Source organism: Ornithorhynchus anatinus, chromosome 9 (genome assembly GCF_004115215.2).
Source record: "Ornithorhynchus anatinus isolate Pmale09 chromosome 9, mOrnAna1.pri.v4, whole genome shotgun sequence".
Classification (NCBI taxonomy): domain Eukaryota; kingdom Metazoa; phylum Chordata; class Mammalia; order Monotremata; family Ornithorhynchidae; genus Ornithorhynchus; species Ornithorhynchus anatinus.
Window position 1 is genome coordinate 11,275,478 of NC_041736.1, and position 23,232 is coordinate 11,298,709.

Sequence of the window (23,232 nt, forward strand, 5' to 3'; positions counted from 1 at the left end):
CCACGTTTAGCCATGGATTAAAGGTTTTCTCCCTCCTCGACGCTCCTACTTTTCCCCTTAAGTCTGACAGATACCAAGAGGACTCAAACACGACAGACTAAGACGAAGGCAGAAGCCCAGCGTTTGGGAAGCCGTTTTCCTTCTCTGGACAATATTTCTGGTGGCCACTAGGCGGCCCCTCGCGGAGTTTTGTTTTGTCTGACACGTAGAGCTGCTGGTACTGTTACAGGGACTGATTGTTTCTTTGTGTCCCCCTCCCCCCCAACCCTTAAATATAAGCAAGAAGACAAAAAAAAAAAATACAAATGACTGTGCTTTCCTCCCCCACATCCCCGTACGTGGAATGGCACCGTGAGTTCCCGGGCGTTTGCGTGACCTAACTCCGTTTTCTGTCTTTCAAGCCCCAAGCCGGCCAGGTGGATTTCGAGGCTCCATGTGCGGCCCGTAAGTAACCGATCCCACGCGAGGCGGGGGCCACCCGCACTGACCCACTGAGACTTTGTCCCGATGTCTTGTCCAGTGTGGGCGGCGCTGGGGATGTCTTCCACGCACATTTAGCAGCCCCTTCACCCCCAAGAGGCGAAGTCACCGGGGCGTGAGCGGGAGAGGCTCTCAGAACCAGGGGTGGAGTAGTCTCCAGGCAGGCACGAAGCTCCTGATTCGGATAGACGAGTTTTTCTGAGATTAGAAAGCATTTAAAAAAAAAAAATTAGGGAGGTCGTTTCACTTGCAGCTCCACCACCATCTGCTGTGTGGACTGAGTCAGCGTGAGGTAAATTTGCAGCTACTTGCTCTTCTCTCGGCAGTATGCTTTTCCTTTCCTTCAAGGGAATGATCATTTCTCAAAGCTTCCAGGAAGTGTTCGGTGTCTGGTGAAGTGACACTGTCAATGTGTCTGAAAAGCTGCCGCTGTGGAAAAGGAGCCGGGAGTTGGGACGGGAGGGAGGGGGTACGCTACCCCAAATTTGCTTCCCCACTTGGTCGGGTTTGAACTGAATAATCGCGTCGGGGGGTCGGAGCAAGGGATGGACGGCTCGCACGTCTTCAACGACGGACGAGGCTGGGCCCGGTCCCCGGGTTTGGGGGGGATGGAGAGTTCGGACGGAAGAGTCGGTTTTCGTGCCGCGCCACGTGCAATCTCTGGTTCCTACAGGCCGTAAATCCAGCTGGGGGCACCGAGTGCAACGAGCGAGTAGGCGGGCAGGGGTGCATGAAGCAGCCCCTTGGAATGATTCGACGCCCAAAGCTCATTTTGAGGGACACTAAGGCGTCACCCTGAGGGTGTATCCCCCTCCTGCAATTAATTCCCTGCCCTGGGAATGCTTCTGCTAGAAGGGGACTGAGACCCTCTCCCATCCCCTCTTCTTCCAGCCCCGGAGACTAGGCCGGACCGGGCCAGGGCTGGCAGGACCAACCCCTCGGCCAGCGCTTCACATACGGGGTCGAGTTGCTGTCGGTTGAGGAGTCGCCCCCCGCCCCGTGCCCGGGGGGCAAGGAGAAAGAGAGAGCGGGCAGGGGGAGGGACAAGGGGTGGTCACCTGCACCGGCCAGCCGGAGCCCCAGCAAGGACGGGAGTCTATCTGAATGCCCTGGATAATCATAATAATAAGGGTGGTATTTGTTAAGCGCTTACTATGTGCAAAGCACTGTACTAAGCGTTGGGGGAATACAAGGTGATCAGGTTGTCCCATGTGGGGCTCACGGTTTTAATCCCCATTTTACAGATGAGGTCACTGAGGCCCAGAGAAGTGAAGTGACTTGCCCAGTCACACAGCTGGCAAGCGGCGGCGCCGGGATTAGAACCCATGACCTCTGACTCCCAAGCCCGGGTTCTTTCCACTGAGCCACGCTGCTCCAACAGAGGAGATAGAAGGCTTTACCAGTGACGGCCGTCTGGGGTCTTGAATTTCCCGGAAGATTTTATAAGGAAGCGGCCTCCGCGGAGGACTGTCCGCCACGGACCCTCCCGAAGCGTCGTGTTAAAAATACCTCCGGCCACCTCTCCCCTCCGCAAAGGCGATCTACATTTAAATGAGGGGAATTGAAAATCAGAACAAAAGCTGTTGGGAACAAGAGGACAATTTTAAGAGAATCGGGTCGAGCCTCTAAAGGCGTTTGCCGCCTGTATCCTGCGACGGACACAAGGGACCCCCCCTGTAAGAACGATAGAGACCCCCTACTCCTCCTTAGTTCTGCCCCTACGGATTGGGGGGGCCGGGTGCGACGCCTTCCGAGAAGCGTGTGTACCCCGCAACTTGAGGCCTAGAATGCAGAACGCAGTGAGGTGGACGACGCAGGTGGACACCCCTCCTGTTGCGGGGAAAACAAAAGAACAGCCGGGAAGATAAATCTGAGTGCCCTTTTTTTCCCCTCCAATCATTCTTAATCCAACATTTTAAATTATTTCTCAAAAAGCTTCCCCCTTTCCCGGCTCCCGACGCTTACAAATCAGGTTGTCATGTCGGCAAAGTAGCTGCGAACGTGCATCTCGTATTAGACGTAGCCATACCAACATTATTATTATAACCTGACCGATGTTCGGCCTTTAAAAGCAGTTCTGGGGGGTGAACTTTTGAACTTTTCGCCACCAGTCCGTTAGGTCAAAAAGTGTAGGATCTAAAGCGAGGGAAGAAGAATTTGGGGTAAGAGTCCCTCCCCACCGCCTCAAGCCCGAATTAACCGTTCCAGAGCCCGATTTTATGATGTTTGAAGTTGCGTTCGGAAAGGGAGACGTTCCTCTTGGAGAATCCGGCTTTTTTTTTTTTTTGGTCAGCACAGCGGGAATTCCCGAGATCTCCCACTTTGACGCCGCCTGGAAGCCACAGCCTTAAAGTCGGGGGATCGTTCTTCTTTTCCCAAGACCCACACGTTAGGTAAGGTTTCTGTTTACGGCTCTATGTAGGTTAGTTTGTAGCGCGTTTGGGATTCCGTGTGTTGGTTCCTGGCTCCCATCTTCAGCTTGTCTGTTAGGTTGCTACATATTTTCAGATATATTCACTTTGTCCTACGGTTTTCACAATGAAGCAAACCCGATGCGGTACAGATATCTGTCTCGTCTGTGCTGATTGTATCTGCTTTGCGTGTATTTGACACCCACGATATGGTTTTCAGCAGTGTATGTGGAATGGCATGAAGGATTTGATGCGAATAGTTGTGTTAAAGCGATGGTTTTCAGTAGTCTTGCAAAAAATAGTTCTCCCCCCACACACTTCTTTCTTTCATTTCTCCCTCTTATAATTTCACAGTTCAGTACTGTAAAGGGAGCTAGGCATTTAGAAGAGCTTCTCTATCAGTATTTACTTTAATAAACATCACCTGTGCTGTGATTAATGCTCCCATCCACTTGATAGAGATATTCCAACTGGTAGTTGTCATAGGCTGATTCTTTTAAGTTTTTTGACTTTTTACTCTTATCCTTGCAAATGTGATTTGCTATTTTTAACCTCTCATTTTATTTCTCTTGAGTTCCAGCTCACTGTTATCCTCATGTGCTAGGGAAGTGGATGGGTCTGCATTGCATGGAAGAGGAGAGGCGTGGACGGGGAGATGTGGGGAGGAGAGCAGAAGTGGGAGGTCAGAGTTTAGTTGCATGCCTTGGTAGTTTTAATCCACCCTACCCTATTGATGTTCAGAAATAGTGGGGCAAGAGGGATAAAAATGTGTAATTGATCAGTGGAAAAAGTGTAAGAACATTCTTGATGTTTCATTGTAGTATTTGTCTAATATATTATCAAGCCCTATGGAAAAATTAGAGCCACACTAAAGCAGGATATGTCTCCTAAATTCCAGCCTGCTGATATTTTGGGTCTGTTTAACGATGCTTATTCTTCGACCATAGGTATCTTCTTCCTTCTTTGGTCCAGATTTGGCCATGACTTATGTGAAAGGAAAGGGCTTTTAAAAATCTGTTAAAGATAAAAAAAAAAAGCTGCATTTTTTTGGGGGCGGAGGGGCTTCTTAGTTAATTTGCCTTTATCTTAAAAGAGCAAATTTAGCAGAGCACATGTTCCCCTGTTTATTCCAAGTGTGGCAAAAACCAGTTGGGAAATAAAGCCGTTGCAAACCAATGGACTACTGCATCACACTCCAGGAGTGCTGAATCGCTTTCAAGGTGATGCGACTTCCTTCTGGATGGCATACTGGGGGAACATATAGACCGGATGAATAGACAGACATAGATGAATTGCTTTCATTTCAATGATTTTTCCATGGTATGTGTATAGTTCTTGAATGTGCGAACCATGGCTACTACGTTTGAGAATCCCAAATGCATACCCATCTACGCTCAGTGTGCAGCCAACCGACTTCCCTGAAATAAACACTCTGTTTTTAGATCTGGGTTTTTCGTTCTTTTAACAGAGGCTTCCTCCCCATAACTAGCACTGTTACTTTATAATGTTGCATCTGAGATGTGCAGTTGTCCAAGCCCAACTTTCTCCACCTGTGAATTGTGATTGTGTTGTAGGGTTTTTAGAAATGTGATTGGGTTTTTTTTGGTTGTTTTGGGAAGGCATAAAGTTTTAATTATATTATCTCATTAGTTTCCTGGATTTACTTTTACAAACCAAGTAAGACTGGCTGGACCAAGACTTGAGTGTAGGCCAGCCAAACATGACACTAGTTTTTCTAATCACTGCTTTTCTGGTTAACTTGAGTCGATTAGACCATTCAGGGAAGGTAATCTAATTGGAATAAACCATAGGACAAGATTTTCTTTATTTTGTTTTTTGGTGGGGTGACAGTGTAGAATTTTGAGAGATGATCGAGGCCTTTGGAAACTTACTTCTGCACTATCATCTTATGAAAGATCTATTTTATACTTGTGAATGTTTAAATTGATTTTTCTAATGATGTTTCCTAATAGCTTGTTGTGTGATTCCTTTTTTTTCAAGAACCAAAAGCACTTTATAGATATAGTTTTATTAACAGCCAGTGATATTTCTTGAGGGTTTATTGTATTGCATTTATGGTATTTAAATGCTTATTATGTGTCAAGTGTTTAGGAGAGTACAATACAACAGCTTTGGTAGGCACATTCCTGCCCACAAGGAACCTATTGTCCGCCACAGTAAAAATAAATTTAAAAAGCTTCAGGAGTGCTTCTTTCCTTATGTCTGTTCTCAACATTTCCCTTACTCTTAGATTGGGAACTCTTAGGGGATCAGGGACTGCGTCTAATTCTCACCCATGTATTTTTTTCCCAGTACTTAGTACAGTGCTTTGCCCATGTAACTTCTCAATGAATACTACGACTACTACTACTACTACTAGGAGTCCCTTTTCCTCTTTCCTGATTCCACAGGAACCTCTCCTTCTCACTTCTTTTCTTCTTCTCTACTCTACATTCTTCTCCAGAATCTCTTCCTGTTTTTCTTTAGATTCTCTCCACCCATCCAACAGTCTTTCTCATTGTCTTTTAATATCCAAATTTTTGTCCGAATCTTGAATGTTCAAAACTCTCTTATACTGCTTCTCATGATCATTCCCCACCTCCGATGGCCATTCTTATTTAAATAGTCTAGCAGGGCAGGTTGTGGTGGGGTGGCAAGGGGGTGAGGCCAAGAAATCCAGAGGGCAGATTAGGTCATTCTCCTTTACTTCTGATGGTCTCAACTGCCTTGGTTGCCCTCAGGCAGGTTGAGTTCTTGGACCAAGCTCTTGGGGTCCAGAGCCAGAGAAGAGCAAAGTTAGAATGAATTTACCACGAGTTACCATTCCCTGGAGCAGTCTGCCCGCCCCAGTATGCTTCAGCTGTTTGGTTCAGTTTGTAAGCCCACTGAGAAGGGACTGGGTCTTTCTTATCTTTTAGGTGGTGTGAAGAATGTAATTTGTACCCAATCCATGTTGGAATGTAAAAATATGAAAATGATAAACACATCATCCTGCCAAAAATACCCTTGAATAGACGAAGCAGCCTAGTGGAAAGAGCATGGGCCCAGGAGTCAGAGGACATGGATTCTAATACTGAATCTGCCATTTTCCTGCTGTGTGACCTTGGGCAGGTCACTTAACTTCCCTGTGCTTCAGTTACCTCATCTGCAAAATAAGGATTAAGACTGTGAACCCTAGGTGGGATAGGGACAGGGCTTATCTCATATCTATGCCAGCATGTAATACAGTGCCTGGCATGTAGTAGGCACTTAAATGCAAAAACCTTTATAGTTTGTATCAGTGGTTGACTCACTGGTTGAATTCCAAGAAACCTGACAACTGGGCAACAGCACCTGCACTATGTATTCAGTGTAAGACCGGGTCCTATTGGATTTTACACCGACTGGGCCTGGATTGGACTATTTCACAGAAAAGCTGGGAGAAATCCTGTTGGCCTGGCAACCAGAGCAACCTCAAAGCATCTGTCTACACCCCAGTTTCCTCTTGTTTCCCCATCTTTTTTTTTTCTTCCATCCAAAAAAGGAACATTTGCATTTTTTAATACGTTCTCAGTCACCACAGGGAGCTAGCAAAGAGGAAATCTTTTGTACCTCTAAAGAGAAGATAATTCAATCTTTTCATTCATTCATTCAATAGTATTTATTGAGCGCTTACTATGTGCAGAACACTGTACTAAGCGCTTGGGATGAACAAGTCGGCAACAGATAGAGACAGTCCCTGCCATTTGACGGTTTACAGTCTAATCGGGGGAGACGGACAGACAAGAACAATGGCAATAAATAGAGTCAAGGGGAAGAACATCTCGTAAAAACAATGGCAACTAAATAGAATCAAGGCGATGTACAATTCATTAACAAAATAAATAGGGTAACGAAAATATATACAGTTGAGCGGACGAGTACAGTGCTGTGGGGATGGGAAGGGAGAGGTGGAAGAGCAGAGGGAAAAGGGGAAAATGAGGGTTTAGCTGCGGAGAGGTAAAGGGGGGATGGCAGAGGGAGTAGAGGGAGAAGAGGAGCTCAGTCTGGGAACGCTTCTTGGAGGAGGTGAGTTTTAAGTAGGGTTTTGAAGAGGGAAAGAGAATCAGTTGGTTTGGCACCTGATTATTTTAATGAGCAATCTACTCCCAGTTCACCCTGATCTTAGTTTAGATTTCTAGAAGTGCTGAGAACAGCATTTAGATTTAGGGGCTGGGGGTTGGAAATGTTCATTTGGCAAATCCTTTGCACTGTGGTCTGAGAGAGCCTGGGTTGGATGCCCTTTGTGGAGAGACAGGTTTCTTCTTGTTCAGGATGTGGCCTGATTAGAGACCGTCATTTTAGACATTTGATATAAATATTTTTCAATTATATCAAGTTACTGATTTACTGCAAAAGGTTCAACCATCTGTTGTGCTCCCGTGTCCAGAGATCATGGCAGAATGGTGCCTTGCTTATCATTGGAAATAATAAAATATGTACTTTCTGAGTAGATTTTTTTACTTTCGATTTTCAATTTGCTTGCCATGGTTTATCTCTTGATGATACCTATCAGAATGGGGAGCCACGAGCTGTGAGGAGTTCTGTATTCTTCCTTCATGTTTAGAAGAAGCATTTGTACTCTTCCTTTGGTTTATTGAGTTTAAACATGGTGATTAGCATTGACTTTGGAAACTCGACAACCATCCATAAGGTGCCGTTATCTGGAGAGACTGGAATTGGAAGGTCATCTGTAAGAACTGCCTACTTGACATCTGATTGCTTTACAAGTGAATAAGTGCCAGGGGACTACAAAATAGTCCTTGCCCATGGAATAAGTACAGCACAGGGACACTGCACAGTATTGCCAGCTGTACATTTCAGCTCTTCCTGGAGAATTCCCCTGGATATGGCAGGCAGCAAAATCCCTCTTTGTCCTCTTTCAATCCAGGCTGAGTTTAAGGAGTTTACGTACCCAGATAGCTTCATAGTTCATGGCAGGCACCCAAGTCATTCAGCTTCTAAATGGTTGCATCTTTTGAGTCATAATGTGAGCATCACCCAGCGAGCTGAGTCACAGATTAATCTACATAATGGAGGAATTGTATTCAGGAAAGCACACTGGGATTTAGGATTTGGGGTTTGATTGTCCCCTACTACACTGGAAACTCCTCCAAGGTAGAAAACAATGTCTAATTTATTATTTGTAACTTCCCAAATACAGAGTACATGATTCTGCACAAAATGGGGGACCAGGAAAGATAGGTGATGATAATGATGGTGATGAAATGATCCAAGGAAGAACTATGGATGGGAACTATTTTTTAAATAAGAATCTCAAAAAAGAGATAGAGTTAATGGATTAGGCCAGATTCAGAGGCCACTCAAGATGTTTTAGAGTATTTCTTATTGCTAAATACAAGTAAGTTGCATACTAAAGAGAGTTTGCCTCATTCTACATTCTCTACAGTGCACATCCAAATGTAGATGCTTCATAAATGCTAAATATTGCCATTGACTGTAATGATGCCAGTTGAAAATGACATAAATAGTTTTTAATTGCATTTTATTCTTTCCAGAAAAGCCAATTCTAGGTATGAGGGAAATACCTTTCAAAATAGGTGTTAATCAATCAGTTGTATTTATTAAGTGCTGACTGCGTGCAGAGCACTGTACTAAGCTCTTGGGAGAATACAATATAAGAGAATTAGCAGAAACGTTCCCTTTAGAACTTAAAAGTCTAGTGGAAGAGTTTACAGGACAAGTCAATCAGAAATGTCTTGAGAATCAGTGGCTTTGGTTTTGTAGTTTTGAACTCATGAAAATGAGTTCAGAAGAAAAGTTCCATTAAATATATTTTAATTTAAGACATTGTGAAAAGATTAGGCCTTTTGTTGGCAACAAATTCGTTTCCCCCACCTCCTCACTCCCAACCCCTCCCCCACAGATTACCAAAATTTGCAAAAGCAGGAAGCTAGGAAGAAGAAAGGGAAAACCATTGATCAGTAGTACTCCTTTTGTATCACAGATTTGTTTTTTTTTTTTTTAAATCTTCACTATGTGTCCTCTGCTTTGGAGTAAAGTAGTTTTTATGTTCAAGAGAATATGAAATCACACAACCAAGGCTCATTATAGGTTGCACCTAAATTTATAAGTGTTCTCAGGTTGAAAGATGGCAAAGGGGGTAGATAAAAAATGTAAAATGAAGTTATGTAGCTTTTTACTAGGCCTTGTGTATTCTGAAACTAGGTTAAATTATACAGATAGGTTTTTCAGAATGAAGTAGAGTCGAGATTTTAATTTAAAAGATTTGACTGGTTTGTTTTGTGGACTAAGAGTTTCCAGAAACTGCATAGAATCCTTAAGACACTTGATTATTGAGGAACTCTCCATCCATCTATCCAGTTTGTGAAACCTTCAGGCTCTTTGCTTCTTCTCGTGCAACCCCTGACATGCCTTTGGACTGATTTGTTGCTCCTTAGTTTGTCCACCAGAGGGAGGGAGGTAGAAATAAAAAGATGAAATGAAAAATCCAACAATTTTTTCATTGTAAATTGTCTTACCAAATAATTTAGTGGTGCTGATTGGGTATGAGGAATAGAGTTAGGGAAGGAGAGGTTGAAATTAGGGATTAAAAATGATGTGTTTAGACTACTGATGTATTTCATTTCTTTGTGCTATCCCTAGTCCTCATTCCAAGGACAGTATGGAGTTTTCTTAACCCAGTTTGTTTTACGAAGAAGTATTGTAGTGACAGTGATAGGTCCCAGAAATAGTAGAGAAAAATAGTAACAGGATAGACTGGTTAGGATTTTTATTCACAGTAGCAATTTCCTATGTTGCTTACCCGAACCTTTGCTTTGCTAAGGACAGGAATAGATAACACTTTGCAGTCCATATTTAACTGTATTGTTAAGGAAAGCCAGTGGAGGAACCTGTCAGAAAGATCAATTTTTGCCAAGTGCTCTATTAATCCAAATCTGGAGCATCTATCTCCAGAAACTCCATGCAGCTACACTCCCTTATTATTTCTATCCTCAATGTGCATTATATATTCTTGTTGGTCAAGCATGGGTCTTTTCCAGCCACAGGCAGATATGCATAGGATCAGTTAGGACCTTATTGGCAGTAGTGTAATCTTGGGAAATAGTTCACTCATTCTACCTCTGTCATTTGTGTTCATATACCTGTTAGATGCTCATAGGCCAATGTCATTTGTGTTTTTTATGGCTTCATTTGAGTTTGTCTGTTTGTGTCAGGACTATACCAAGGCAAACCTCACCTGTGACTTGAATTGTGTTTGTGAGCAGCCACCTAACAGCGACCCAGAGGGGCGGCAGAAATAGTGACGTCTACAGCTTCCCTGTGTACGAGCCCCTTTCTCCCACTTCCATCCTTTCTAGATCACAGTAGAGCCTTTGAAGGAGGCATAAAATTATTGACAAATTGAGTAATCGATGTAAGTAATTGAATATACAGTTGAACATGTAAGTGCTAGAGATGGATGATGGTTCTATGTGACTTGGGATTCCTGGATATTAATCAGGGAATGCTTTCTGGAGGACGGGGACTTCAGGAGGGCTTTGAATATTAGGAAGGCTGTGATGACTCTGGGAGTTACAGAACTGTCAACTGCTGATAGGAAAAAAACAGAGAAAAGCACAGTTCATAAAACAAAGGATGATAAAGAATGAGATGCCAGAGCAAATAAAGTGGGTCATATAGCCTGTTCACTAACCCACTGAAATGGCCATAGTAGAGTCTGCGGCAGGGTCTTGGTGACTCAAGAATTTCCTTTTCTTAGAGAACATTCCACTCAGCTGATGGCATTTATCCATACAAATCCAGACAGTTCTGAGCTCAGAGAGAAGGAAGCTGGTACCTTTTAGCCAAGCTTGACATTTTAAATTCAGTGCTTCAGTTGAGGCTGGATGCAGGCAACCAATCCATCAGTCAATTTATTGAGTGCATATTGGGTGCAGAGCACTTTACCAAGTGCTTGGGGGAGTACAGTACTGTAGACACAAAGGACACAACTCTTGCCTTCAAGGATTTGATAATGTAATGGGTGGGGGAGGGGGAGAGAAACAAAATTATTTACAGATAAGAGAAAAAGAGAATGGAAAGATGGACAAGAGTTTAAAAAGAGTACATAGATGATTATGCCCGAAAGTGCTATGGGGTACTGGTGTTGTATAAGGTGCCGAGGTGGTAGTCAGGAGGATATGACAGTGAGATTTTTCGGGGCATGCTCATGGGGTACTGGAGCCAGAGCTCAACTGATAATTTTTCAATGCTCAACCAACCCAACAAAACAGAGCAAGACCTGGAGAGCACAGAAAGGAAAGAGGCAAGTCTGGAGGCTGAGGAGGGGACACTTGGGGAAAATGAGACAAAAAAGAATGAACAAATAATAGAAAGATTATATGCAAAATCATTTACAAATGAACTTCTGCTCTTTTGGCACTAACATCCTAGGCAACTTTTTAACTGGACCACCTCCCTGCAATAGCTTCTAATGTTTTTTTGAGGGGGCTAAATTAAAGTGCATGCTTATTTTTGAGCATGGAGTGATCCAGGGATGGCCTCTAAATTCCTTTTCCAGACTTAATAAGCACAATCACCACTACATGAATGCTTTATATCCAGGCAAGAAGTGTTCCCCAAATCGCAGTATAAATATTTTGTATAGAGTACAAGTAATCTAGAATTTCAGGGGTTGAGAATTTGGCCTATTGATATGGAATATTTTTGGGATTCTGACAAATTATGAAAAGAAGGAAGAGGAACATTGTTTCCTTGCTTCTTGTACTCTACCTTGGCATTAGGAGGAATGATGTCCTTGCTGTATGGGAGCATACTAACCTGGAGGACCAGAGGTCATTGCAGGGAGTGCTGCTGTACGTAATCCTCCTTTTTCCTTTCTTCTACCTCTTTTGGGATTGCGACCCTGAACAGAGGAGCAGCGTAGTGCCTGGCGGATGGCAGATTGGGTTTATTGAGCCCATTCAGTGTTGTATCAAATGTAGGTGTGCTCCCTCCCCAATTACTTCACATGGTAAATATTTTATGTTAGGTTTTTTAGCGGTGCAGCAAGTATCAGGGAGCTGCTGGGGGAAAATGGCTTCTTTTTGGGGAATGCTTGCAATATTTTCTTTCTCTTTGTCTCAGAAATCTCTCTGGCACTAACTTGTGCTAACCTCTGCCTTCTGTTGGGCTTCTCTGAAGTAATCATTTATGTCTATTTTTGAACATTCTGCATGTTTCAGAATAGTGGGTGGATGGAGAAAACTGCAGGAACCCAGCGGATGGCTAACCTGGGGTGGATGACCAAGCTTCTTTAGTTCTCAACTGCAGGATTGGAAAACACTGACCATTTTAATAACTTTTTCCTTGAAGAAAATATTTATAAAATGTCAAACTATTAAATGAACAAGTAATACAATATGCAATTATTTTTACACCATTTCTACAGAGCGCAAGATCTTAATACAAACTTGGTATATTCTTGATAACAATTTACATGTTTATTTTGCCATCTGGTAAAATGTGTAAATTATATTTTTAAGAAGCACATTTCAAAATCACTTAAGCAACTTATTCTGGATAATATCCTGGGTAATATTTGTCCTGGAATACATATATATATATGTTTTTACAAAAACGTTCAGTTCATGTTTCCCCACTCCTCAAGAAAATTCCAGTGGTTGCCCATCCACTTCCGCATTAAACAGAAACTCCTTACCTTCGGCTTTAAAGCACTCAATCACCTTGCACTCTCCTAATAATAATAATGGTGGTATTTGTTAAGCACTTACTATGTGCAAAGCATTTTCTAAGCGCTGGGGGGATACAAGGTGATCAGGTTGTCCCAGGTGGGGCTCACAGTTTTAATCCCCATTTGACAGATGAGGTAACTGAGGCACAGAGAAGTGAAGTGACTTGCCCAGAGTCACACAGCTGACTGGTGGTGGAGCCGGGATTCGAACCCATCATCTCTGACTCCCAAGCCTGGGCTCTTTCCACTGAGACATGCTGCTTCTCTTCTACTTTCCTACTATGTCCCAGCCTTCTCTCTTTGTTCCTCTAATGCCAATCTCTTCACTCTACCTCAATCTCGTCTATCTCACCACTGATCTCACACCCACCTTCTGCCTCTGGCCTGGAATGCCCTCCCTTTTCATATCTGACAGACAATTCCTCTTCCCACCTCCAAAGCCTTATTGAAGGCACGTCTCCTCCAAGAGGCCTTCCCTGACTAAACCCTCCTTTCCACTTTTCCCACTCCCTGCTGAGTCATCCTAACTTGCTCTGTTTATTCACCCTCCCAGTCCCACAGCTCATCTAATAATAATAATAATGATAATAATAATAGTGCTTGTTAAGTGCTTATTATGTGTCAAGCACTGTTCTGAGTGCTGGGGGTGATTCAGGTTAATCCGGTTGGACACAGTCCCTGACCCACATGGACTCACAGTCTTAATCCCCATTTTACAGAGAAGTTAAGTGACTTGCCCATGGTCACACAGCAGACAGGGACTAGAACTCAGGTCCTTTTGACTCCCAGGCCCGTGCTTTATTCACTAGGCTCACAGCTTCTCAATCATCTATCAATTTCTGTCAGTCATCTTTCTTCCAAGCAACAAATGAGACCTCCAGCAGATGGAACAAAGGTGAGACTCTTGGAAAGCAGGAAGAGAAACTGTTGAGATTTTTGTTTCCAGGAGTCTGAATATTAAAAATCAATCAATGGATTTGAGCATTTATTGTGTGCAGAGCAATGTACTAAGCGCTTGGGAAAATACAGCACAAGAGAGTTGGTAGATGGGATCCCTGCCCGCAAGGAGCTTATGATATACAGGGGAACTCAAACTGTAAGCTCTTCTCTAAATCGGAAAAGCACACTCACTTCTGACTTCTCTCACTTGCCGCTCATTTTTCTAAACTTACAGATCAGGAAACAATGCTGACTTTGACAGTTCATCCCACTATTAAACCATTTTTTAATAAGAAAGCACATTCTTTTTGAACAGTTCAGTAACTAATAACTAGCTCTTGATTATCTTCAGGCCGTGAGCTCTGGCTTTTAGATTAGGTGCTATCTGAAACTTGCATGGATAAATCGATTCCTTTCTTTTAAAGAGCTTACATTCAGAAGAGCCATAGTGGATCAAATACTTTTAATTAACGCAAATGAAAGAGGCACCCAGCACCTACCTATGAGTTTAGAGAGTGTTTTGCTATGTGTTTCACACAGCTGTGTGTTTCAGGCTGTTTCATAGAACCTGTTCAAATTGGCTCTTGAGGAATTAAGCACTTTTGAGAGAGGCCTTATAACTTCAGTTATACAATGCATTGAGTTAATAGATCTCAGTTAAAATTTTAATTGGCAAAAGGATTGGATAAGGAGTTCTCAGCTCTAAAGTTTCTTAACTTCACTGAGCCTCACTTTCTCCCCATGTAAAATGGGGACAGTAATTCAATGCACTCTCTCCACTTGCTAGGGATTTTGTGAAAATAAATGTTGATGTTTATTAATGGGGTACAGTTGAGTGCATTTTTAATAAAACTCTGGGAGATATCTAGATAAAATGATCTGGAGTAGTATTAAAGTGCCGTCTAAAAAGGAGCAGTTAATGTCTGCTAAATATTCATGGGAAAATCAAGGTTTCTTAAATCGTGCCTGAGTCTTTCTTCATAGGATTTTAAACAGAGACTGACTTTACCTATAAAGAGGGCCCTGTAAAAAAAACACTTTTTCCCTCTCTGTGTCCAGGAGAAAGTTATCGAAAAGGAGATTTGGCGGCTGGAGAGACAGCTTTCTAGACCGTGTGTGGAGTCACACTGACCTCGCGTAGGTTGATGTGCAGCCGAGGCATACTGTTTCTTCTATCAGGGGAAAAAAATCACCGTCACAACTGGCAAATGTTTTCACCTCTGTGCATGGAAAGCACCAAGGGTAAACTGACAGGAAAATTAAAATGTTCTGCTTCTGTTGAGGAAGCCCCCTCTCCCCTCACCCTCCACCTTCACAATGTGCTGAATTTTACATTCTAAGTGTCTTTTGAGCCAGAAAATATAGATGTGAGAGATTGGGTACTAGTGTAGATGAGGGTTTAGCCTCTGCAGGCTGGAGCTCTTGTACTGCCTGAGGAGAGAAAGGGGCACTGAAGTTGTTGTTTTCATCCCCGTCCTCGTTTGTCCATGTCACCAAACTACCATGTAATTTGGAGCTCTTGCCAGTGCTGGCTCAAGAGAGGCCATTCGAGACACTAATAGATGCATTTTCCTCATGAATACACTCTTGGATCACACATAGAACTCCTATTAGCAGCAATGAGAGTTAAACTTGTAAATCCCCCATGCATTGATGGGAGAACAGACCTTTTAGTTTCCTTAGCCATCTTCCAGTTATTTGGCACTTTCCCCATCCCTTGTGAGTTCTTAAACATTTTCATTAAAGGCTTTTCTATTTTCCATTTTACTGCTTTCAGTTTGGGTTGTAATTCACATTGGCCTGATGCCTTGGCAGTACTGAATGATCTAATTGCCTCACTATCTATCTAGTCTGGCCTAATCATAGAGCCTTTCAACTTTTAATTCAGGCTTCCAGCAATATCGAGCTCTTGGGTCACAAACTTCCCACTCAGGTCCTTTCACGTCTTAGGCTTCTTACTTGTACAGTATTTTATGGATTATGTTAAAGAAACCCTAGGCAATTTATCTGTATTTCCCTCTTTCCTTCTCTGCAGTCTTTTTGGAAAATTAGGGCAGCATTTCACACTCTTATCTGGAGAGAGAAAATTTTCATCATGCCAGAGGATCCAGGAATCTGAGTCCTCCATGTCTTCGTTAATCTGGGATTTCTATGGACAGGGACAGTCAAGCGTGGAGGTGGTGTCATAGTATTCTTTCCTGGCATCTGCGATTCCAGTTTAAACCTCTATCACCCCCATCTCCCGGGCCTCCCACTCTCCTCTTGCTGGCTCCTGATGGTGCTCACACCCTGAGAATCACAACCCCACTGAACCCAGGATGCTCATGAGATGAGGGCAGGGGTCGAGAGCCCAAGACTGTGGGCCCGATAAACTTCAAATCTAGGCATTGCTTCAATTCTCTATCAATTGCCCAGCTGGGTTTTCATAATGCTGCAGTAATCGCTGCTGAGGAACCTATTTTTGTGGGGATTTTCCCCTTCTCTAACTAGGGGTTTGTGAAAAATATTGTAGATATACCAGGGAAGAAATTTTATTTGTGCCCTGCCTCTGCCTACCTGGGCAGGGTCTTATATACATACCAGGTTGTGAAATTCATTCATTCATTCAATAGTATTTATTGAGCGCTTACTATGTGCAGAGCACTGTACTAAGCGCTTGGAATGGACAAATCGGTAACAGAGACAGTCCCTGCCCTTTGACGGGCTTACAGTTGTGAAATAACTTGGGGAAACCCAAGATTAGCAGTTCGAAATGAGAGGGCCTTTTAGGCTGTCTTTTCACCTTCTTCAGGTTGTAATGGGCTTTTGAGTTTTTTACGTGTAAAAATGCTACGTTTGCTTTCCATTTTAGGACTTTAAAATAGTAGTAGTAGTGGTTTTATTGAGCACCCACTGAGTGCAGTGTACTAAATTGTACATCAGAAGCCTAAGATAAATGTCCTGCCCACAAAGAATTTATACTGTAATGGGATTTTAAAGCACTTTACAGATACAAGGGAAATAATGTAAATCACTCATCACAAGCTTAACTTCCATTCAAGGGCCTCATAGTCCCAAGAATTTGATTGGCCTGATGGGTCGAAGTAATCCAACCTAGTCCCAGCTGATTTTTAAAGTACTGAAAAAATTCATATACTGGTTATAAATGGCAGTTATATATATTGGTAGTAAGGATCAGTGAGCATCATACTCTATATAGTTAGCATCAGTTCTAAACCCTGTGTATCAGTAATTGCACAAGACTATATAAAATGGACTGAATAACATTTTAGTAGAACATGTTTTAACAAAAATAATTGGTTTGCTTTCTCCTCTCTCTTGCATTTAAGGTCTGATAACACAGGTGAACTTCTTAGCTCCTTACAAATACTATGAAAACTTAATTATGATGATCTGTTGAGTAAGTGTAGTATTCATCCACAGTTAATGATTTTTAGACATTGTGGCCACATATTGGGCCTAACCTTTCTCAGAAGCAGATGAGCACTCATTACATGACCTCTCCTGCTTTCATCAGCTTCAATAAGAATGAAGAATTTTCTGGTTCTTCTAGTCTTCCTTTAGCAATAAAATGCGTATACTATTTAGATATTTTAATAAAGTGTAAGTAGGAACTGAGAAAATAAAATAAATTTATTATTGTGGATTTAGGAGCATAAGAGACCATTTTCCTCTTTATTGTGTAAGATTCATTCTGAGTTCTAATTTTATGGAGGAATTCACACTTACCTTATTCAGCAAGATAAGAATATTCTTTGAGGCACAAAAAGTCCTGTTTCTGCACCTGTGCTCTGAGTGAAACAGTAGTTTCCCATAGGGAAAACAATATTTTCCCTATAGCCTTTTTCCCATAACTCTCTGCTGGTGCATTTTTTTTACACCAGTGTTTACAATAGGTATATGAAAAACACCCAAATTCAGTGGTGCATAAAGAAGACCAGAGTAAGATTTCTCACCAGGGCCTCTTTGTTGCATTAGTGGTTAATAATAATAATAATGATAATATTTGTTAAGTGCTTACTATGTGCCAAGCCCTGTACTAAGTCAGCAGCGTGGCTCAGTGGAAAGACGCTGGGCTTCGGAGTCAGAGGTCATGGGTTTGACTCCCACCTCTGCCACTTGTCAGCTGTGTGACTGTGGGCAAGTCACTTCACTTCTCTGTGCCTCAGTTACGTCATCTGTAAAATGGGGATTAACTGTGAGCCTCATGTGGGACAACCTGATTACCCTGTATCTACCCCAGCACTTAGAACAGTGCTCTGCACATAGTAAGCACTTAACAAATACCAACATTATTATTACTGGAATAGATACAAGATAATTAAATTGATCAATCATATTTACTGAGCATTTACTATGTGCAGAGCACTGTACTAAGTGCTTGGGAAAGCACAATCCAACAGAATGAACAGATACATTCCCTGCCCTTAATGAGTTTACAGTCTAAAGGGAGAATTAGGCTCAAACCCTAAGGGGAAGGAAGAACAGGTATCTTATCCCCATTTTACAGATGAGGAAAATGAGGCCCAGAAAAGTTAACTGACTTGCCCAAGGTCACTCAGCAGGCAAATGGCAGAACAGGGATATAGAACCTAGGTCTTCTGACTCCAAGGGCCATGTTCTTTTCATTAGGCCACACTACTTCCTGTGGAAAAGATCTGTAGGGTACAAAGTATCTTCACATATGACTTTTAGTAATATTAATTTTGGTATTTGTTAAGTGCTTACTTTGTGCCAGATACTGTACCAAGCACGGGAACATCTTCCCAGCCTACAAGGCTTGGTTTCTCAGGATTGTCTGGACTTATCTTTTGCTATCTTATCAAGGGCAAATTAAGTTTTGGCAGCCAGGTCATTTGCAGTTACCCTGTGGTCCATGCTGCCCAAAGGACTGCAGATGGGCCATTAACTTAGTATGACTTGAGGGAATTTGCTGGAGTCCTCTGGCTTTTAAGGGCTCTTAAGGATTTGGAAACACCTGGACTTCCAAGTGTGGGACTTGGATCATATGCCTATATGTGGATTTCCCACCTTCTATAGCATTGCCATCTCTAGTTTTCACCTGAAGTAGTGCCCTTTTCATCCAGGCTCTAATTCACATACCCTCCTCCAAACTGTACACTCCCACTCATAAACAGGCAGAAATACCACAGTCCAGTTGTCTTTCTGGTGTAATGGAGAGCAGCAGCTGCACCAGAGTAGCTGACTGAAGAAAACAGTCCTCATGTGCCTCAAAACTGGAGACCCTGAGAATTCACTCTTATCTTCTGCTCTTGGGTTGTGGCTATCTTTCTCTGGACCCACTAGTGTTATCTGTCCCTACTGGTTGTCATCTCAGCTGTGTCCTATAATGCTGTGAAATCTAGCTGCAGGTTCATGAGCCCTGGATGATATTCTGCTTTACCCATGAAGCAACTTTAACCTCTGCTTTCTCCCCCAGCCTTCTCTAGTCTCATGTTTGTGGATTTATATGTAAAGTTGAGAAGGTAAGGGCACTGACCAACATCTCTTTTTAATGGTATTTGTTAAGTGCTTACTATGGGCCGGACACTGTACTAAGTTCTGGGACCCAAGGAGAATTTGTTCTACCACTGTTGAGACTTCTAACATCTAATAGGTCAGACAGATTTTCTTCTTGTCAGACTCCAGTGAGGGCAGTCTTCTGGGAGTGGCACATCAGAGATTCAGTAAACATATGTGATGTCTGAAGCCAGTAAAACTGGGGACAGGATGAAAATGGAGTTCAGCCATTGGTGGTTCCTCTCCTTTTTCATTGAAAAAGTTGGTTTTCTTCTCTCATTCAAAGCTGTTTCAATACTTACTTCTCTCAGGAATTCTATTGTGATTAGATAGCTTTGGGGAAAGTACCCTACCTCTCCCAGTCATCAATCAGTGGTATGTATTGAGTACAGCGTGCAGGACACTGAGTGCTTGACAGAGCACAGCAGAAACAAGAAATAATGCTCGTGTTTACCACCTAATGGAGGTGGTGAGCAGACATAAATTGTTTTATAAATGGAGGGAGCCAAAGGAAGGACAAGGATTTAACAAGTAGTAGGCATGAGAACATGTCACGATGAAATGCTGAAAAATAATAAAATGTACAATTGATTGTGCATATGAATAGATGAACACAAGTCTAAGTAGACTAGACTGCAAACTCTTGTGGAAAGGGAATGTGTGTACCAATTCTGTCATGTTGTACTCTCCCAAGTGTTTGGTACAGTGCTCTGCATACAGTAGGGTCTCAATCAGTACGTTGATTGGTTATTAAGGGGAAGCTGCTGGGTTGACACAATTTGAGGTGTTGGGAATTAGCTGGGGATGGTTTCAATCAACCAATTGTATTTATTTAGTGCTTAGGCTTTGGAGGGGTACTAAGCACTTGGTTTCTTGGAAGAGGGAGAATTTTAAGACATGGGAAAGGGAGGAGAGTTCCTGACAACATGAACAACAAGGAGCCACAAGCAGGAGAGTTTAGGGCAAGGTAAAATTATAGAGTAAGTTTGGGAAGAACAGAGTGCAAAGTAGTGAGTAGTAGGTGAAGAGAGCCTCTAAATCAATGGTAAAGAGTGTCTGCTTAGTGTAAGGGAAGTGGGTGGCCATTGGACAACTTTAAGAAAGAGAGAGACGTATGCTGAATAATGTATAGAAAGATGATCTGGGTAGGAAAGTGAAATGTGGACTGGAGGCAGGGAGACAAGCAATTAGGTTGCTTCAGCAGCCTAGTTGGGATGTGATGAGTACTAGACCAGGGTGATGCTATTTTGGGACAGAGAGGAAAAGATGGATATGGGAAATCTATCACAGGATTTAGTGATAGAAACAATGTGACAGTTGCAAGGGTGCGAGAAGTCAAGGATTATATTAAGATAGTGGGCTTCTTGAATGGGAAGGATGGTAGTATTATTGGCAGAAGTAATCCCTGAAAAACAATTGCTCCTTCTCTTCAAAACTTCCAATTCCTCACAGTAATATCACTCTCACCTAATTCTCTTGAGAAGAGTCCAAAGCTCCTTTCCTGTAGTGTTTGTTCTCATGGCATCCTTGTGAGATAATAACTCCATTTGACTGATGGGAAATTGAATCACAAAGAGATTGTCACCTGGGCAAGGTCACACAGTGACAGAATCACTGGGGCCTGTGTTCTGTCCATAAACTGCAGGAAAATAGATCTGTCCTGTTATTTCAGGATTCAAGCTTCTCAAAAGGCAGGGATTGTAGCTTAGGTGTTGTTAGAACATTCCACAAACGGTGTGGGTAGTCAATAATCATGAGACAAGGATTGCAAGCAAGTATGATCTTGGGAAAATCATATGAGAAAATAAAAAATGCAGAAGTAACAGAAAAAGAAATGAACACAGGGATGTGAAGATGTCACAGGTGGGTTTGATAAGCCTGGAAGCAATGTGTGTATTGACAATTCTGTTTCGTACTTTGAAATCCAGAAGTGCAAAATGTGCTTCTTCAGTGCCACCCCACTGATAACTCGAGAAAGAAAGGCCTCAAAATCAGTAAGATGAAGTGAAAGGCCACAAAACCCGGCTGGAAGAAGCTACCCAAAAATTATGGTGTTTGCAATGAAATGATCATTTCCTCCCTGAAAATTGTGACGTTAGGGTAGCTTGTGTGGGAGGTGTAAGGGTTACCGAGAGGATTAGGTGTAAGAATGACAAGGTAGAGTGGGAGGATAGCATTTAGGGCAGATGGTAATGTAAAACATTATGGCTGGATGGAAAGAATATTTTGAAGCTAGTTTAAAAAGGCCATTGGAAAGCTGGAGAAAAATGGGTGAGGATTTTTTTTAATCTGCCTACTAGTCTAAAAGAGAAAGGATATTATGATTTTTATTTTTAGGATATTCCTTAAACTGAACCAAGTGAATTTTTACACTTGTTAATGAAGGGTGTGGATGGCAATAATAATAATAATTAATAATTTTGGTATTTTTAAAGCACTTACTATGTTCCATACTCTGTTCTAAATGCTGGGCTAGATAAAGGTAATAATAATAATAATGATGGCATTTTATTAAGTGCTTACTATGTGCCAAGCACCGTTCTAAGCGCTGGGGTAGATATAAGGTAATCAAGTTGTCCCACGTAGGGCTCACAGTCTCCATCCCTATTTTACAGATGAGGGAACTGAGGCACAGAGAAGTTAAGTGACTTGACCAAGGTCACACAGCTGACAAGCAGCAGAGTTGGGATTGGAACCCATGACCTCTGATTCCCAAGCCTGTGCTCTTGCTTAAAGTGCCTAGGCCTGATCTCGGGAGAGTTATGAACCGGATAAGCATCTCAAGCCTCGGTTTCCCTCTCTTCTGGTAAGAACCACTGGCCAGATCTGATATCTGAATCAGCACTTAGCCCAGTGCTCTGCACACAGTAAGCGCTCAGTAAATGCCACTGATAGAAAAGAATGGAGTGGTAGTGTTGCCTAGTGGAAAGAGCAAGGAACTAGGAGTCAGTCCTGCCTCTGCCACTTGCCTGCTGTGTGAACTTGGACAAGTCACTTAACTTCTCTGCCTCAGTTTTCTCAGCTTTGAAATGGGGATAACATTTCTTTTTTCCTCCCTTTCAGACTGTGAGTCCTATGTGGAACAGGGACTTTAATGTGATTAACATGTTCTACCTCAGCATTTGGCATATAATAAGCACTTAATTAATATCATCATTATTAATGAAGAGGGGGGAGAGGGGGACAAGCTGATGATATTTCAGAAAGTATAGCCAAACAAAACTTCTTGCCCTGAATAGTTATTTGCAATGAATAGTTCTTTGCCTAGGAGCTAACACTATATACTTTCTTGCTATCTCAATATTACAGAGCTGGCATTAACCAGGATATGTGACTGTCCATAGCATTCAGTTTGTGGATCAAGTTAACCATGGTTCTAATGATCAAATAAGAGAAACAGCGATGATCTTGTTAGTATAGACTCTAGGAAAGTATTTTTCCTCCCTTTAAACCTATGCATCAGTTAATTGTATTTGAGCACTTACTGTGTAAAATACACTGTACTAAGCTTAGCAGAGTACAATATAACAGAGGTGGTAGACTGCCCCAAAGGAGCTTTTTACATACACACTTTTTCTGTCTCTCCTCTTCCTCCTCCCCACCCCCCATGCACTTAACTGATGGCTGTGATTGAAGATGTTTCTTCTGATATTGTTTGAGGGCATGGATGTAACCAAAACAGCCACTGTTCATCTGACAATCCTGTCTAACCTCTGCATTAAAGTTCATTCTTTCCTTTACTGGGACACATAGCTGGACTGCATTATTTGCGATTGACCTCTCTTGCACTGCTTAGGCTTCTTTTACCCTTCTTGCTTAGTCCCCCTCAGTGCCTCACCTACTGCCCGACTGCATGAGCAGTGCCCTCTGTTTTCTAGCTGCCATATTTCAGCTCCACAGTGTCCCATTCAGTTCGTAGTCAGCAAGTGTGATTAGGACAGAGTGATGCCCTAACTTGGAGGCGTGCTGAGCAGGTGAAAATATGAATCGAAAGGAAATGAAGTGACCTGTTAACAAACGGGCAAACCTGTCTCAATCAGCAGTGAAAATCAATTGGGTGAAAATGGGATAACTGCTGAACTGTAATTGCCTCCTTCATTTAAGTCTGGCCCTCTCCTTCACTTCCTCCTCTGCATCCCACTTTCT